Raw genomic sequence first — 20,394 nt, 5'->3', positions numbered from 1 at the left:
CATTTTCTAAGCTTGTTTAATGCTTGATGTGGCAAGCATCAAGATGACCCTATCATAGTCACACCCTATCATAACCACTCCTCTTTTTAAATGGGCACAGTGAGACAAATAGTCCCTTGAGTGACAGTGCCCCCAACCCTCCAAGGTCCTTGGCCCAGGCTTGAGTGCTCAATGGGTCAGTCCACCCCTGACTATTATCATTCATTTAAGTAGGATTTACCATTATAAAATAGAGGTGGAAAAATATATCTACAATGAAAATTTATTCATTTCATAGCCTATGCCCCGTGCAAATTGCCAGTACATGATTAAGAGTTTGAATCTTTGCAATGTATGCAATTTCATTTAATGTAGCAATTTTAATGTGTCCCTCAGGGGCGTAACTAGACGCCTCAGGGCCCGGGTGCGAGAATCTGTTAAGGGCCCCCCCACCCCCCCAAAAAAACATGATTTTTACCCAACAATTTTTTTTCAACTAATTCAACAAATTCAATTTACATATTGAATCATAATCAAAGAAAAAGGGGCGCATGTACAAAGGGCATAATCCAGGGGTGTCCAAGTTTTTTCTGCAGTGGGCCACTTCATCAGAATTGTATACGTGGGAGGGCTGCACTCATTTTTCACTGTGACAAAAAATATGGCCTTTAATAAAATATGCAGATTAAAATAAAGTAAAATGACACAAAACCTTTACTCTTCCTCTCACTGATTTCTGGGCCTTGAAAGTTTTGCGACTACAAATTCAGGATTCCCTAGATTTATTCTAGGGATGAACTAAAATGAAAATTCTGGACCAAAACATTCAGGGTTCACTTAGCCAAAACCGAAAATGACCCCCACCTTTAAAAATAATAATAAAAACTCACATATTTAATAAAAGTAGGTAACACACAATAGGACAAAATTAGCAATATGACTTGGCATGATAGGAGTGTGATTGCTGTTAGCCTAGGCAACCAGTAAATGCTGGTACCTAGGCATGATGGGACTGTGCTCGCTGTGATCAATCACACTCCTATCATGCCAAGTCAGCCAGTACATGCTGGTACAGGGTGGCTGTAAGTGATGTGCAGACCCCATACTGCTGGCAGCATCACTACACAAGGGGGGCAGCTAGCTAGGTTTCAGCATGTACTGGCTGACTTGGCATGATAGGAGTGTGATTGCTAACAGTAGTCACAGTCCCATCATGCCTAGGTTCCAGCACTTACACATCCATCCAGTAAATGCTGGAACCTAGGCATGATGGGACTCTGATTGCTGTTAGCAATCACACTCCTATCATGCCAAGTCAGCCAATACACGCTGGTACAGGATGGCTGTAAGTGATGTGCAGACCCCATACTGCTGGCAGCATCAATACACAAGGGGGGCAGCTAGCCAGGTTTCAGCATGTACTGGCTGACTTGGCATGATAGGAGTGTGATTGCTAACAGCAATCACAGTCCCATCATCCCTAGGTTCCAGCACTTACACATCCATCCAGTAAATGCTGGAACCTAGGCATTATGGGACTGTGATTGCTGTTAGCAATCACACTCCTATCATGCCAAGTCAGCCAGTACATGCTGGTACAGGGTGGCTGTAAGTGCAGACCCCATACTGCTGGCATTATCACTACACAAGGGGGGCAGCTGGCCAGGTTTCAGCATGTACTGGCTGACTTGGCATGATAGGAGTGTGATTGCTAACAGCAATCACAGTCCCATCATGCCTAGGTTCCAGCACTTACACATCCATGCTATCACACACACACACACACACACACACACACACTCATTTATTCATATAATCATTAATTCACAGATTCATTCCCTCAATCACACACACTCATTCAAACACCCTCCCCACCCCCTTACCTGTACTGCAGCTCCCTCGATGCCGCTCACAGACTTCAGCAGGGGGCACGGCCTCCCTCTGCCTTCTCTGCTAAAGCACAGAGGAAGTAGGAAGTCACGTGAACTCCGCTTCCTCCGTGCTGTCCATAAGACCCTCCCACAAGTAAGTAGCAGGGCTTGAGGTGCGGCTCGTGTAAGATCGGTTGCCCTGGCCGAAGTAAAAAAAAAAGATTTCGGGCGGCCCCTTGGCTTGGGCCCCCCTGCCGCCGGGGCCCGGTCGCAGTCGCGACCCCTGCGACCCCTGTAGATCCGCCACTGGTGTCCCTATTTTCTTGCATTGACAGTCTTGATTATGCTCATCTTCATGACTGCATTATTTTAACCTCATCAAAATGTGTGAGTTTAAGTTCAGGTTTAGCCTGTTTTTGCTGACATCCATATGTAGCTATCATGTAGCTATTTTGAATTAACAGTCAAGAAAGTAAATTTTAACAAATGTTTTTTAATATCCCTATAAATGTAAGCATCATAAAGAAAAATGTTCTGGGTACAGTTAAATGTCTATGGTCTTAATTAGAAGTACAAACGTGTTTTAGTAAGGAAAGTCCCCTGTTTTGTGCATTCGAAAAAAAAAATTCTCCAAAAAGGAGGGTGATCCCCAACGAAACTGCCGAAAATGAATTGCAAAAATGCTGAAATTTCTTTAGGATTCGTCCACTTGTTGTCACGTGTAGATGCCATTACAAGCCGTTGTGGCACTCCTTGATGATGTAAAGTGAGAAGCCACTGTGTATATTATGATGGCAATCATATAATTGATTAGTCTAACAACCTGCCAATCAGCATTGAAAATGTTTCGCCCCTCCTCTTATTCCATATGTACAAGCATTTACAAGGGGAATGAACAAGCAATAGATATACAAATGTGCTGAAGCCACACAGACTGATGGGAGTTGGCGTGTGAGACGTGACAGTTAGCTTAGCGGATGCTGATATTGATGCTCATCGCTCATATACAAAACTGCAAGTTAATTAATAAAGTAATAATAGTTTATTTTAGTGCAGAACATTTACTGGTGTGGGGTGGATTGGAAAAGCTGTAGTGTACTGCTGTAGTATATCAATATAATGTATAGATACTATTAACATGCACTGCATCAGACATTTTTACCATTTTATTGGGACAAAATAAGGCACACAGAGTGTTTTAGTTATGTATTAAATTCTGTTGCCTATTTACGCTACTAGCAAACCTCTTATTTGTGGACAACACAAAATATATTTCTATCTTATTATTTGTAATACTATAAATAAATATTGATGACAAAACCAGGTATCCTACTGGGCTTGTGCACAATGTGACTGTCTTTCAGTTATTTACATTTTAAAACCTGTTGCTGTGAAGTTCAAGCTGCCCATTTATCCTTATAATTTGTGGACAAGTTAACTTTTTATTATTTTTCTATCATATTGTCACATACCTGGAATCCTCCGTTCGGCAACCGCAGCCGCCGCGAGGCAGGGGGAGACACCCCGCTTCGGTCCGGCAGCTGCAGCCGCCGCGAGGAAGGGGGAGACCCCCTGCTTCGGACCAGCAGCCGCCGCAGCCGCGAAGAACGGGGAGACCCCCCCGCCTCTGCACGAAAACCACAGCCACCACGAGGGAGAGGAGGACCTCCCGTGTCCACACAGCAGCCGCAGCAGCCGCGAAGAATGGGGAGACCGCCCACCTCTACTCAGCAGCCGCAACTACCGCGAAGAAGGGGGAGACCCCCCGTCTCTGCACAACAGCAGCAGCTGCCGCAACGGCGAGGGAGACCTCCCTCCTCCATGTTGCATTCCCGGGAGACAGGTCCTGCTCCGGTGTCCGGACTCGCTCCTCTTCACGCCACCTAGTGGCCCCGGCAGGAACTACATCGGTTTATACTGGGAGATTACGCATACGTCACACGCAAGATGGCCGCAGAGGAAGTGACGTAATGGCACTTTTAATATTTGGTGGGAAATCTCTAATCAGTGCCTAAACTCAGTGCCTTCTGATGGTCGTGCCTATCTCAGTACGCGTTCCAGTTGTTTCTCTGTTATTGACCTTGGCTATCCCACGACGTTCCTGCTCTCCGGTATCCTGACCTCGGCTATTCCCACGACATTCCTGCTCTCCGGTATCCTGACCTCGGCTATTCCCACGACATTCCTACTCTCCGGTATCCTGACCTCGGCTCTCTGGACCATCCTTTACCAGTCCTACCTGACTTCGGTGTCTCCTTCCTACGCTGTGTCTTGACACATATCATATATTTTTCTTCATTGATAAATGCATATTGGTCACAAAGCCAGGCATTACAATATGTATTATGTATAATATTAGGGAAATTAAATCCTGCTACTGGGGGCTGCATGTGTCTATCATGTGCCAGTGTCTTCTTGCCTGCCCAGTGCTCTACTACTACTACTACTGCTGCTGCTGCTCCTCTTTCACTGTCATTACTCTGGTGGGAACCTTTTTTTAAAAAAAAATGTTTATAATATTTGGAAAATTCAGTCCTGCTCCAAGGGTCTGCATGTGCCTATGATCTCCCTGTGCCTTCTGCCCAGTCCCAGTGCCCTACTCCTTCTGCTGCTACTATGGGGGATCAATTCTTTTTTTTTCTAATATGGGAGAAGTCGGCCTTGTGGCTGAATGTGTCTGTCTGCTGGAGCCTGGCCTGTGCTGCCGTGTCCCATGCTCCTGCTCCTCAATGCCCTTACTTAGTCTAGGGAATTAATTTTAATTTTTTCTAATATGTGTGGGAGATGTCTGAATGTGTCTTTCTGCCAGTGCCTGGCCCAATTCCCTTCCTTACTCTGGAGGATCACTTTTTTTTGTAATATTCATGGAGTATCTGTCTTGCGGCTGGATGTGACTGCCAGTGCCTGGCCTGTCCTGCCCTGTGCCCTGTGCCCTGTGCTCTGTGCCTCAGTGTCCTTCCTTACTCTGGTGGATCAATTATTGTTCTTGTCTCTAATATGAGGGAGGATTTAGTCTGTCTGTCATCTGCCCCTGCAGATCAGGATAATTATTTTTCTAATTCTAAGGGAAATTTAGTATACGGTGGGGCTGGATATGTGCCAGTGTCAATCTATTCCCAGTGCCCAGCTACTACTTCTGCTGCTGTCACCTTCCATACTTCCTTCATGCAGTGCAAAACCAATTGTGTATCTCTTCCTTAACATTGAGATAGTGCTGCTGCAGATGAAAGGTGATCACATAAACATATCTTTATAAGATAAGTACACCTAATATTAATCTATGAATTTGGTACAATAGTTTATAAGAAATAAAATAGGTATGAAAATATCTTTAATAAGTAGCTCTGTGGGAACACGTACAAATAGTTTAGAAACTTTACTAAGCATAACGAATGTTAGGTTAGTATGGGATATCTGAAGTAGATTGAATGATAAAATGTAGTCCAAAACAATCATACATCTGCATCATGCTAGTCTATTGTGGCTATGGACGTTCCCTTTTTAAAAGGAAATTCAACAATAACACGAGTGATTAGTTTACCACAGATACAATTTATGTGAATATGCAGATGACCAAACCTTCTTCCACCTTAATAGCTTGCTCACGGATCCCTTCTAATAACTATTTTAACTAGACATAGCTAGTATATTCTTATATTCATTATTGTCTAGTAACTACTATCTAACTGCCAACCTGCACCAAAAATGAGGGGTAACCATTTGTTATTTGGATTAATGGTCAGTCTCTTAGGTAAGAACCTTATCAGTCCTCTCTTTCAAAAAAGAGTTAGTGGCAGTATATATTGCTGTATTATCCTACGTATTATATTTATACTATTTATACTTGTTTAAAAGTTAGCAGTAGACATATTTGTTTTTATAAAGATACATTATTTTGTCCATAAAAAGCAAATAACAGTTTTTTACAGTAAATCATAAGATACATGGAAAACTGGCCTCTAAAACATTCTAATATATATATTGATTTTACTAAATAAGCGTAGTGGTTTTTCTTCAAATGTACATCAAACATTCTAAAATTCATCCATTTAGCCTGAGTGACATCTTTTCAGTTCTTAACTCATAAATGTCCTTTGTTCTTGTCCCCAAAGAGCAAGAATCAGGGCAATACTCATAACATCTCTTTGCTTTGTTTTCAGGTGTTTACTCTGAGCTCTGGGTATGGCAAAAAGATGACATTAGATTGGTTAGGGTTGGGGAGAGAATAACTTTCCAATGCAGCATACTAGAGGAGAGAATGGAGGATCACTGGATGTACTGGTACAAAAAGGACAGTAATGGCCACCTGGTATGGGTTTACCAAGAAGAAGATGTGTATGGACCTGGATTTCAAGGAGCTGTTATTGGGAAGACAGATGCCTCCAGAAATCTGTGCACTCTTCAGATCATAAGCTCAAACCTGACAGATAGTGGGGTTTACTACTGTGCTGCTGGCAATGCACAGTGCTTAAAATTGTATGTGTTTGTTGCAAAAAAAATCTCTGCTCTAACTTCCTGCACGTCTGGCAAAGCACCTAGCTGCTATGATCTGTTTATCTCCAGCTGCTCTAATTAAAGGTTAGATACCTGCCATCAGACTATCTGCCTTACACACCCCATATCATTTGTGATAAACCGCACCTATTAATTATGTATTCTTAATGTATGTATGTATGTATGTATACTGATTTCCATGTTCACTTTGTGGATGCAAGTCTAGCTTAAGGAACAAGGTTTTCTTCTTACTAAGCAACAATAAATGAGTAATCAATAGACTTGTGCATTCGTATTCGGGCAAACATGAAAATGAACATGAATGGTGCGTTTTCACTATTCAGCCCGAATACCAAAGAAACAAACATGGCGGCAGCAAAATGTACACGAAGAGGAAGATTCACTCGTTAATATCTAGTAACTAATCTCCTTGGTCCCTTCCCCCCTATAAGTCACTCCCTCTATCTTACCTTGTCTATGCAGCATTAACGAGAGCAGAATCTGTAGGATCGCACAAGGAGTTAAAGGTCCAGAAGAGCGACTCTATTGGTCACTGACATGGGCCTGCTCTGGCATCAACCAATGAAGAGCAGCTGTTCTTCGTTGGTTGATGCTTGAGGAGGCCCCTGCCAGCGACCAAATTAATCTCTCTTATGGACCTTTAACTCCTGTTCCGTCCCCAGGTCACGTTTTGCCATCAGGAGCTAAAGGTCGGTGCACACAACTCTATTGGTCGCTCGTACAGGCTTTAACTCCTGGACCAGGGAGAACAATGGTCTCCCCAGGCTGAGTTTCGCTGTCAGGAGTTCAAGGTCTGTATGCGCAACTCTACTGGTTGTCGGCAGGGGGCTCCTCTGCCATCAGCCAATGAAGGGCAGCTTCTCTTTATTGATTAATGCCAGAGGAGGCCCCTGCCAGTGACCAATACAGTCGTTCGTACGGACGTTTAACTCCTGGAGCAGGGAGACGAGATGAGATGCACAGATTAGAGCAGTGGATCATCAGATAACATGAAGGACTGGGTCAATGAATATTTGGAGATAACAGGAACAAAATAAACCCTAACACCCTTTTCCTCATACCGTGAGTAATAAAGGAAACCTGGGGGGATATGTTTAGTTATTATGGCTTAAATGCTATAGAAACATAGATAAGGACAATGATAAGAACCCTAAGATAAGATAATAAACATAGATAAGGCCCATCTAGTCTGCCCATTTTTCTGATGTAAAGACTTAGATCTTAATCGGTCCTTGGTCTCATCATACTGTACTTTGTTAAATTTAGTTAGGAATTTAAATGTTTCTGTCATGGATCCGGCTCCCGGCGTTGGCGGGCGAACGGCCGTTCGCAGATGTCCGGCACCCGGCACCGGCGGGCGGATCACCGCTCGCGGACGCCGGGTTCCCGATCCCTCGGTTCCCGGTACCGGAGGACGGACTGCCATCCACGGTAGCCAGAAGCCCGAGACCCCTTCCCGGAGCTCCGTTGCCGGCAGTCAAAGAATCTGCTGCCGGCACGGGACTCAAGGGGTTGAGTCTGAGGATTCCCCTGCCGGCATACTTACCTCCTCTTCTGATGGCGACTGCAGGAACTCTGGGGGCGCGGCTTTGCCGCGCGGCTGGTATGACGGTCGTGGTGGACGGCTGAGGGCTCGGTTGTGACGTCACCTTGGAGGCGGGGTTTCTGATTGGCGCCGGCTTTAAAAAGCCGGAAATCCGTTTCTCCTGCACCCTGTTGTGGTCCTTTACTTCATTTGTTGCTGTGCTCCTGATCTTTGTTATTATTGACCCCTTGCCTGCCTGACTACTCTTTGGATTTTGATTCTGTACCTCTGCCCGGTGATTCGTGTACCAGTTTGGCTTGTCTGACTACCTGCTCCGTGTCTCGACCCTCTGGCTTGTACGACTACCTGATCCGTGTACCAGTTTGGCTTGTCTGACTACCCTCTCCGTGTCTCGACCCTCTGCCTTGTTCTACTACCCTCGGTCCCATTCTTCCTGTGGGGTTCGTCTGGAGATTTCTTCACCTTATCTACTCAGTACCTGCCCTCACTTGGCCTCCTTACTGTTGGGATCCTCTAAGTCCTGGTTCTCTGTTACTAAGGGCCCCTCCCTTGGTATCAGGGGATTGGGCAGAATAACTCCTGCGGTGAATGCCATTGTGCGGGTAGTCCTGACAGTTTCTATCACATATCCTCTGAACTCACTCCGAAATGCCAAGATCGTACCTGTGGGGGGGGTAGGGTGGTCATACCTTGGTACCACTCATCAAGAGGATGCCACACTGGCAAACAGCGGTCCCAAGTCTCCTGGAAATTCCCTCTCTCTTAATGTTTCCATACCTTCTCTGTCAATTGCTTCCATGTTGCACTAACTTCTTACCTTTAAGTACTCAGAAAAGTAATGTGGACACCTGACCAACAGACCTATATGAGCTTGTTGCAAATCTTATTCCAAAACCATGGACATTAAGATATACTTTGTGGATATAATAGCCTCCACTCTTCTGTAAAAGCTTTTCACAAGATTTGTGGCTCTGGGAATTTCTGCCTAAACGAGAATTTGTGAGGTCAGGCACTGATGTTGGACAAGAATGCCTGCCTTGCTATTGGTATTCCAATTCATCCCAAAGGTGTTCAATGAGGTTAAGTTAGGGCTCTGTGCGGGTCATTCGAGTTTCTCCATACCAAACCATGTGTTTATGGATCTTGATTTGGGCACAGGGACAAAGTCCTGATAGAACAGGATCAGATCTTCCCCAAACTGGTGACACAAAGTTGGAAGCACACACTTGTCTAAATTGTTTGCAGTAGCATTAACATTACCCTTCACTGGAACTAAGGGGCTAGTCCAAACCCTGTAAAACAGCCCCTCGCCATTATCCCTCCTTTACAGTAGGCACTGTGCATTCCAGTAGGTAGCATTCGGTAGGCATCCCCCAATCCCAGATTCTTCCATCAGACTTTAAGAGTTTCATCTACTCCAGAGTCCACTCCAGCAAACACTTGGAATTGTGCATAGTGATCTTCAGCCATGGTAACCAATTTCATGAAGGTCTTGATGTGCAGTGCTTATACTGATGTTGCTTCTGGAGACAGTTTAGAACTCTGTAGTAAGTGATGCTGCAGAGGACAGATGATTTTTATGCACTATGCGATTGTGCTATAGGTGACCCCACTCTATGAGCGTGTGAGATCTACTAATTCACAGCTGAGCTGTTGTTACTCCTAAACACTTCCACTTCACGATAATAGCCTTTACAGGCAGTCATTGGAAACTGTCAATTACTACCCCAACACCAGAAGTCTCAGATTGCTTTCTTTAAAAATAGACACCCCAAAGTATTTCTGATGCTGGCATTTTAACCCATTCCATGCACTAATTGTGGTAGTAATTTATTTTGTGTTTTTTTATCACAAAAATTGCATTTCAGGAATGGATTCACAACTCCTGGTATATGTCATTGTCAAACAACACCCCAATATGTCTTCGACAACATCTCCCTAGTACAGTGATACTCCACATGCATTGGTTGTTTGGGAGGTAAAATGCCATATTTGGGAAGTGCGCATTTTTTAACTTAAAACTTTGACATTCTAGTTCTACTGACCCATGTCTGAATTGTGCCCTCTTTGAAGTCGGCTAATTCAATTTACCCCATCAAACCATGTATTTTTGAAAACTAGACACCCCAATATATTTAAAATGCTAGTATTTTAACCCTTTCCATGCATGAGATTCTATCGCCAGACTTTGCCAAAGTTTGTGGTAGTCATTTCTTTTCTATTTTTTTCACACAAATTGTACTTCAGGTATAAATGTATAGTTCCTGGTATGCGTCACTATCAAATAACACCCCAATATGTATTCACCAACATCTTACGAGTACAGTAATACCACCCATGCATGGGTTTGTTGGGTTGTTTAGGAGGTAAATTGCCACATTTGGGAAGTGTGCATTTTTCAACTTTAACATCTGGTCCTACTGCCTCTATGTCCTAAGTGGGCCATTTAAAGCCGGCTAATTTAATTTACCCCATCAAACCATATATTTTTGAAAACTAGACACCTCAGGGTATTACAAATGGTGGTATTTTAACCCTTTCTGTGCACTAATTTGCCCACCAGCCTTTGACAAAATTCGAGGTAGTATTTTTTTTGTATTTTTTATCACACAAATTGTAATTCAGGTGTGAATACACAGCTCCTGGTACATGTCACTGTCAAACAGCACTCCAATATGTGTTCAGCATCATCTTTTGATTATAGTGATACCACCCATGCATGTGTTTGTTTGAGGGCTAAAAGGCTACATTTGGGAAGTGCACTTTTTCCCATTTTGGTCAGTCTGTGCCTATGCCCTATCTTTGAACCCGGCCACTCCAATTTACCCGATCACACAATTCATTTTTTTTAAAGTAGAGACCCTTTGGGTATTTCAAATGCTTTTATTTTAACTCTTTCCATGCCAGGATTTTTGGGAAGATACAACGCTAATTTTAGCACTTACTCATAATAATAAACTTTCTTTTTTATTTTATTTGTTTTATTATTTTTTTTACTTTTTTTACATTTTGCTGGAACTGGACGGTTCCCCTGATGGTGACATCACTGCATAATTATTCTTAAATGTTACCACATTTTTATTTTTGCTATTTTTATTTTTTTCCATAGTTTTTTCACATTGTGATTAGAAAGCTGGGCTCCAATGACTTGCATGGCTGAATGCAGTAGCTGTATTCAACCTGCAAAGGAAGCCAGAGTTCTGAAGAGAGTTTGAAGAGACCCTCTTGGAAACTTTGGCAACTTGTTTTTTTTTTAAGGGGTCATGAGGTGGGTGTTTGGTGTTGCTGAATGCCTCACTATTGAGGCATTTCAGCGACACCATTGAAGTTTAGGAGGTGATAGTTGATCGCTTCCTAAACTCTTTTAAAATGGGCATCCACCGCCATACAGTGTATGGTGGCCGTTGAGTGCATTACTGAATGCCTCGACATCGGGGTATTACGGCAACACTGTTTAAGCAAAGAAAGTGATCATAGTGATCACTTTCTAAACTTGTTTAATGCCATGACATGCCAGGCACGTCAATGGTTGTTAACTGACCATTTTTGCGTGATGTGTCTGTACCGGCATTGGTCGTTAGGGGCTTAAACCTTATGGTGATGATGGTGACATCAGATTGTAGTTTTGAAGACTTTCTGACCCCAAGATGCAACTAATTTTTGCAAATCTCCAGCTGTGATCCTTGGAGATTTTTTGGCCATTCAAACTATCCTCTTCACAATACATTGAGACAACATAGACACAGGTCCTGTTTCAGGTTCATTCATAACATTTCCAGTAGACTGGAAGTTCTTAATTATTGCCCTTATGGTGGAAATGGGCAGTTTGAAGAAATGTTTATAGGGTTTTTTGCTCATATTTACCAAAGATGCCCATATTAGTGAGGGGCACTGTAACTGTGTCTCCAACATGTCACTCCATTCTATGTGCATACACACATACAGTGCATATTTTTGTATATATATATATATATATATATATATATATATATATATATATATATATATATATTCCTTTTAAACACATACTAAGTATTTGCATTTGCACCAGAGATAGAATTAAATATGCTCCTCCTTGTACAGTAACACCAGCTTCCTGGAATATAACGGTGTAACCTACAGGCAGGAATATAATGAAACCACATAAAAGCTTCACGTGATGTACAGTATGTATGAGTATACAGAATTCATAACTTTACTGCCAGTAACTCATCTTCTGCTGCACTGACAATGATTATTTTACAATCATGTCTGAAAACATTAGTAATGTTTTTTTAAGCATTTAACTGTAATGTTGTGCAATTCAATTATATCTGATGATGCTTCCAAATGTTTCTTTATATTATTATTACTGTTAAAACAAAATGAAAAAAAAAACTAGAAATGTAAAAAGATCAAAGAAACTGCAAGCAGTCCTGCTATTGGGTATGCTACTAATAGTAAGAGATGAGAAAGTCCTTTTTTACAAGGCAGTGAATCACTGTGATGTTGGCGCAAAACACACAAGATCACTGGTGTTTGGATCTGGCACTAAACTCATAGTGGAACCAGGTGAGCAACGGACATATAATCCATTTTACTGACTCCAGAGAAACCAGGGCAAAATACTACATAAAGTGTAGACCCAGAAAGGATAATAATGAGCCGTAGCTCAGTGTAAAGAAAGCTTAAAATAATTGGTAGATCATTATATATTGTATTGTAAGTTCTATGTAAGGATGTTGAGGGGTAGTATTATTGTAATATTGGTATGGTTCCTTGTAAATGGATTTTCTATATAAATAATTAGGAACTAAAGGGATCTTTGTTATAGAAGGGTTTGGGCAATGGTGTGAATGCCATTTGTCTGTAAGGACCGTTCCCACTGCCCAACCAAGGCTGGGTACATTTTCATTGCACCCTCTGCAGTGGTGAATTAGTTAGCATTTAGAACACCTGTCATCAGCTTTCCAGGGCCAAAAAACTGTTGCTGTGAAATTAGAAGGAGACCCAAAGCTCCGATGATTCGTCTCTCTGATCTTTACTTATACATCTACCTTCTCTGTATTATCCACATAATATAACTCATTGTTATTGTATATCCATTCTAGCTGCTCTTACTACTACGGAGAGCTGCTGTATTCAACCTTCCCCCCTGTTATCCCTATGTAACATCCATCTTTGTCTAAAGCTTCTCAATATAGAAATATTGTATCCAGCCTACTTGTAACTCATTTCTGTACCCATCCTACAAGCAGCTTTATTCTGATATAATTATGCAATATTCATCAGTAAAGCAGCTCCCTGCAATTATATTTCATGTAATATTAGATCTTTTTTCTCATACGCCAGTATTATAAGACAGCATCCACTAACATCGATCCTAACGTCAACCTCCTAATCTCTGATCTCTCCATTTTCTAGAAATAAATATTGAATCCCTTCTTTTGATATCCACGTGAATGCCTTTTCCTCTGAATTTTCTGTTCTATGTCAATTATGTGTACAGTGCTTATAAACAAATCAGTGATTTCTCTTGAATATTCTGTTATAGGTATTATTTTGATATAGATGTGGCCATGCAATCAAACAGGGCTCACAACTGTTGCTTATAATTTATATTTTATTGACAATTTAAAGATCGAGGAGTAATATGGAAAAAAAATGCTGAAACCTTCAGTTTATTTGTGGTGAGTGTGATTCATTTTAGGCAATCTTCTCCTTATCTTTCTTCTGCAGGTGTGAAGCACCCTTCTCTACCATCTGTCTTTGTGTTAAAGCCTGTGACTGCAGGATCCACCACTGCCTGCCTAGTGAAAGATTTCTACCCTGATGGTGTAGAGATCTACATGAATTCTACCAAGCAAAGTTCTGGTCCAGTAAGAGGGAATTCGATCCTATCTCCCAAAGGGAAGTATAGTGCAGTCCACTTGCACAGGCTTGGGACAGATAATGTACACTGTCAGGTCAAGCACCAGGACACATGGGTGACAGACAAGGACACTATCTACAACCCCAAAGGTATCTCAACCAAGCAAATTCTAGAGAAAACAGTTCAGCTATATGATTACATTACAGTGTGTTACTCCATTTTAGTTATTTCAATGCAAACAAACCTGATTATATTTTAGTTTTTAGAGTGACGGTAGATTTTGTAGCACTGTGGTCCGTTAAGCCACGGTTTACATGGTGGTAATTGCGATGAACTAACCATGCCAACCATGTTCTATTTGTGGCACAGATTCTGATATTGGGACTGAAGAAAGGACAGAACTAAAAAGGAAACAATGCGATCAAAAAAGTGTAGCACCTCCAGGTGAGTGATGAAAACGTTGTAATTGTCACATGTGTTAAATAGCAGTGTTAGACACACGTCTATTATCCTTTCACTTGTACATCTGCATAATGAAAACAAACCTGTAAATGAAAAAAAAAATAAAGTGTAGATTTCTTTCAGTACTCCATGAGAGAGCGAACATGCTTTCCATCTCTGTTCTGGGAATGAGACTGCTTTTGGCCAAAACTCTGGCTTTCAACCTGCTCCTTAGTGCAAAGTTCTTCGTTCTGTAAGGTGAGAACCTTCATACATATCCAATGTTCAATTTTTCAAAATAATGAAATGGAAATGAAATTAAGATAGGTGAAGGAAGGGCGGAAAAAACATAAATACATACATATTTAGTTGTTTTTGAATATATCATTTCCACCAACAAGAAAGGGAAAAAATGGTTACATAAGTAACATTCTGGTTGTTTTGGTTGTAAAGTTATGCGGTACATCTAGTGAAGACCTTAATGATGACGACATAACCTTAGATATTTTCCATCAGGAACCGGTTTTAAAAGGTGATTGGCAGCATATTGTGTAAAGTTGCTTATCTCACACCTCATACCTTAGCAAAATGGTTTATAACGTATTGATTATATGGTTTCTTATCGCAGGTATTGAAGCTGGTCCACTGGATCTATAACCGATTGGCAATCGGCACCACCTCTGCTGGTATTATATTACGATGCATCTATAACTTTTTTTTTAACTTTCACAAAGCTCTGAAGTTCAAAATATACATATGTTAAAATGTAACTCTGTATACACATTTAATTCTAAAAATAGTACCATGTCTTTAATATGAAAAGTACAAAGAATATTCTGAATAGATTTGTTTTAAATATATCACCTACCAAGTTGTGTGACAAGCGTTAATTCTTTAAAATTGTTACATTTTTTTTGCTTCTTTGTGTGAAGGTTTATTTGATTTCATCCTACTAATTAAATATATATATATATTTTCTGTAAACATTTATCTTCTTTTACATGTTTACATGTAACATTTTAACTTTAAATACTCTTTATTTGTTGTAATTAATAAAAATCATGCATATGTTGTGTAACTTTTCGAATGCTGATAAAACAAACAAAAAAAGTCAGCTAGTTTCTATTACATTTCATGAAAAACAATTTCATTCTTATATTACTATATAAATATATATATAGCACAGCAGATATACCATAGCACTTTTACAATAGGGGGATAGTGAAAATAATTAAAAAAATACATTTTGAAATGGAATTGACAATATTAACAATAACATTAAAAAACATTAAAACTGATTGGTACAGAAGGAGAAGAGAGCCCTGCTCTTGCAAGCTTACAATCTATTTGGTGGTAAACAATGTTCTATTCAGCCAATGCATAACATCTGGTGCACCTGCAGCATTTAGGGGTTAATATGAATTTCAGAGCATGATGAACATATCGGAAATCAGAAACAGGAAGCAGAAAACCATACCTCAGTGGTAGAAAGGATGGTGTTACCATAGAAACCCACCTTAACTATTTCATTTTGTAGAGATGTTATACTGAGGTTTTCCGTTGAAGGCTTCACTGTGGTTCAACTGTGCAGTTTGTGCATAAAGAAACTCATATCAAAAACAGGTTGTGGATTTAAATGATGGTTTCAATTTTAAGTGCATATTGAGAAAAATATTTAAACTATTTGCTAGGTAGCCAAATAGCTAACACTAATAGTATACATTAACCCCTTCGAGACAAAGGCTGATTTTACTTTTTGTACCCTTTGTGACAATGGCCTTTTTAACATTTCTGCGCTGCTTGTGTTTAGCTGTAATTTTCTTCTTTCCCGTTTACTGAACCCACACACATTAGATATTGTTTTTTTCAGGACAAGAAGGGCTTTCTTTAGATGACATTGTTTTGATTGTATCATATTATTTACTATTAAAAAAATTATAAAATATGGTGAAAAATTTAGAAAAAAATGACTGTTTCTAACTTTTAGTTGAAAAATCTTTTACTCATCTATAAAAGGTAATGAAAAAACCTGCTAAATAGATTCTACTATTTGTCCTGAGTTTAGAAATACCCAATGTTTTTATGTTTTTTTGCTTTTTTCTACCCATTATGGGGCAATAAGTACAGGTAGCGTTTTGCTATTTCAAAGCCATTTTTTCCAAATCTGGTAATTCTTCCCCCCATGTGCCATTTCGGGTATCTTTGAACCCGGCCAATGCAATTTACCCCATCAAGTCATATATTTTTGAAAACTAGACAGCCCAGGGTATTCCAAATGCTAGTATTTTAACTCTTTCCATGCACCATATCTACCACCAGTCTTTGTCAAACTTTATGGTAGTCATTTTTTTGCATTTGTTTTGTCATACACATTTTACTTCAGGTATGAATTAAAATGTTCTAGTTTATGTCACTATCACAAAACATTCAGCAACATCTCCTGAGCGCAGCGATACCCCACATGAATGATTTTGCCTGGCTGTTTGGGGGCAAAAGGGCCACATTTGGGGCATGCGCATTTTTCAATGTTGAACTTTGGCATTTGGGGATCCACTGCCCATGCCCTATTTGGTACATCTTTGAGCCGGGCCATTTCAGTGTGCCCAACAAAACCATATATTTTTCAAAACTAGACACCACAGGGTATTTTAAATGCTGGTATTTTAACTCTTTGCATGCACATATTTTACCACCAGCATTTTTTCAAAGTTTGCAGTAATATTTTTGTGTGTGTATTTTTCCCACACACACCTACTTTATGTATGAATTTACAGCTCCTGGTATATGCCGCTGTCACACGACACCCCATAATGTGTTCAGCAACATCTCCTGAGTGCAGTGATACCCCACATGCATGGGTGTGTAATTTTTTGGGGGAACTAAAAGGCCACATTTGGTACGTGTGCATTTTTCTAATTGGAAATTAGATGTGTGGCCATCCTTCCCCCCGTGTTAATTGGGACGTTGTTGAACCTGGCCCATTCAATTTACCCCATCAAATCATACATTTTTTAAAAGTAGACACCCCACGGGCATTTAATATGCCAGTATTTTAACTCTTTCCATGTGAGAATTGTTTTAAGCTAATATGCTAATTTTAGGACTTGCTCACAAAAATATATTTTTTATATATATATATTTTTTTTTTTTATTATTTTTTTAAAAAAAAAATTTAACTTTTTTTTCAACTTGGAGGTTCCCCTGATAGTGACATCAGTGGGAAATTATTTTTACATTTTACTGTTTTTTTTACTATTTTTTTCTAATTATTATTAATTTTATTTTATTTTTTAATTTATTTTTACTAATCACACTGTGATTAGAAAGCTGGCTTCCATTGACTTGCATGGTGAATGCAGTACCTGTATTCAACCTGCAAGTGGAGCCAAAGTTCTCTAGATGGTCTGGACCATCTAGCGAACTTTTAAAATTTGTGGTTCCTGTTACAGGACGGCGGCCATCTTCCTTGATGGCGAAGATTGCCGGCAGCTGCGGCTGTGACCGCTCTCCGGAGCGGTCACAGCCCATCAAAAGGTTAGTGTTTGGTGTCGCTGGATGCCTCCTGATCGAGGCATTCCAGCGACACCATTTAAGTTTAGGAGGCGATCGTCGATCGCCTCCTAAACGCTTTTAAAACGGGCGTCCGCCGCCATACAAAGTATGGCGGATGTTGACGCCCCGTGGAGGGGCCAGAGATGGCCCCTTCGTGCCGATCGCGGCGTTGCTGAATGCCTCGAGGTCGAGGCATTCAGCAATGCTTTTTGGGTGCAGAAAGCGATAGTAGATCGCTTTCTGCACCCGTTTAAAGACGTGCCGGTCCTGGCACGTCAATTGTCGTAAAGCACATGCTTTGCCGTGCCGTGCCAGGACCGGCAATTGTCATTAAGGGGTTAAGGACAAGTGCACAAGTTTAAACAAATGTGAAAAAATGCCATAACGTAAGAATGCTTCCAAAACTAGACATGGCAATAGTTTATTTTTACCATTTAACAAAATGCAAAGTGAACAGACGGAAAATCTAAACCAAATCAATATTTGGTGTGACCACCCTTTGCCTTCAAAAGAGCATGTGTATGTAATGTAAAATATTTATTAGTTGCATTTTTCATCCACACGATCTGCTCGAGTTTGTTGTTCACTGATTACAGGCTCAGTCACACAACCCCAGTTGCAGAGAAGATGGCTGTGTGTCTAGTTAACTGTCAAGCATGACAAGTACATAAGTGGATTTAACAAAATGCAGGAGGGAAGCTTATTTCAAAGAAGGAGATATGTAAGAAAGTTTAACTTTACCAAGAGGGTGGTAGGTTTCAGCCTCCCAGCAGAAATGGTAGAGGTTATTTAGACATGCATGAGACAGACATACAGGTATACTGAATCTAAGACAAAACCAAGGACTGATTAAGATTTGAGTCTTTGCATTAGGGAACATTAGCTGGGCAGAATAGTTTGCTGTTATATACTAGGTTTATATGCTAGTAAATGTAGAAGCATTGAAACAACTAACTGCAACTAATACACATACAGTATATAAATGTACTCCCCTCACACTGACACACATGACACACACATGACTGTCACACATGTACAAAGACAAACACACAGTGACATATTCTGGCCACTGGACTGTTAACGAGGCTCCACTTTCTAGAAAACAAAAATAAAAGGTAAGAAATATCAGATGCTAATAGAAATAGAGATTTCTAGTTTAGTGGAAAAATAAGTCCAATATTACAAGAAAAATAAAACAGATTTTTGCCACCATTAAGCCATCGGTACCTAGCAATAAGCTTATTGATTCACTAAAGGGGCCAGAATCCTTTCTTCCTAAAAAAAAATCTCGAGTAGGGTATAACGATATGCTTTTCCCTAAGACGGATACGATATTGTACATCTTGTCACCACCCACACTGACTAATAAAGGAAAATTCAATCAAATTTGTTTCCTACACAACAATTCCATTTTCCAGAACATCAGCCCCTCTTTCCTCTACCTTCCCTGAAAAGTGAATGTGAATCTCTTTACATGGAACCCTCCCTTTAAGACTTTAATTACTTTTTAGTCCTCTTAGAAGACTAGTGTATCATTATACTGGAGTGTTGCCATAAGAGTGCAATCCCGAACCCTGCCACTATGGAAGAAGTATTGAGAGTATGTCTGAGTTTGCAGCAGCATTCTCGCATGGGTATGACTCATAAGAGGCCTGACACCTTCTGGCTTGGGGAGGAGGTGAAGCTAAGTGCCCCCCAGGTCTCTTGCCCCAACTAACATATACACTAGCATAGACGAACACAGTCACTTTAACACCACACATACATGTATACTCATAGTAACACATGCACTCTAACACACACTCACACTAACACACACTTACACATACACACTCACACTAAGACATACTTTATAACACCTCAAATCCATACATTGCCCAGAGTTTTTCTTTACAGCTGCTTGCACACAGTGTGAGAGGCTGTGCTATATCCACTGGCTCATATAACACTGAGTTACACTTCCCTAAATTGGACTGGCCCTGTTTTAGGAATTTGGACCAGCATTCTTCTGTTGCCTGAAATTTTCAAGATTTTCAGACACATGTAGTTGGAAACAATATATATACTTGTGACTATGGAAGTTTTTTTGCAAATGTTAGCATGTAGGAGCAGGCAACATCAGTAGCGTCAGATAGCCAAGTTAATCTACTAACCATGCAACATGAATGTTCTAAATTATTCTGCCATAATTTAATCAGAAGCATGTAATATAATTTAACAGAATAATCAAATTATTTGAGGGTAATTCAGGATCATAGTTGGCACTACTGAACTTGTATGAATAAATAACATCCAACAATACAGAGTATCCTTCCCTGCATTGTTACATAATAAAAGTAAAAGATCAACAGTGATCTCTGGTGGACACCATGTGAAAAAACTTTAGGCTTAAAAACCAGTTGTCAATGTCAGAGAACTTCCATTTTCCCCACTCTTAAACCATTTTTTCCTTTTTTTTCAATTTGAGATTATCTAGCTGCCACCAAGACCACTACCAGACCTCTCTGTCTGTCTCTGGTCTTCAACCATCATGCTGCAGTCCAGTGCAGGGAGACACTGTAGCAAATGTCTTGATAGCAGCTAGATAATCCCCTAAAATAATTATTTTAAAACAAAAAAATTCCATAGGGCTTCTATGA

This window comes from Sceloporus occidentalis, unplaced genomic scaffold (assembly GCF_023333645.1).
Source record: "Sceloporus occidentalis isolate IW3139 unplaced genomic scaffold, rSceOcc1.0.p SCAF_24, whole genome shotgun sequence".
NCBI lineage: Eukaryota > Metazoa > Chordata > Lepidosauria > Squamata > Phrynosomatidae > Sceloporus > Sceloporus occidentalis.
Note: the sequence above shows the minus strand (reverse complement) of the source record.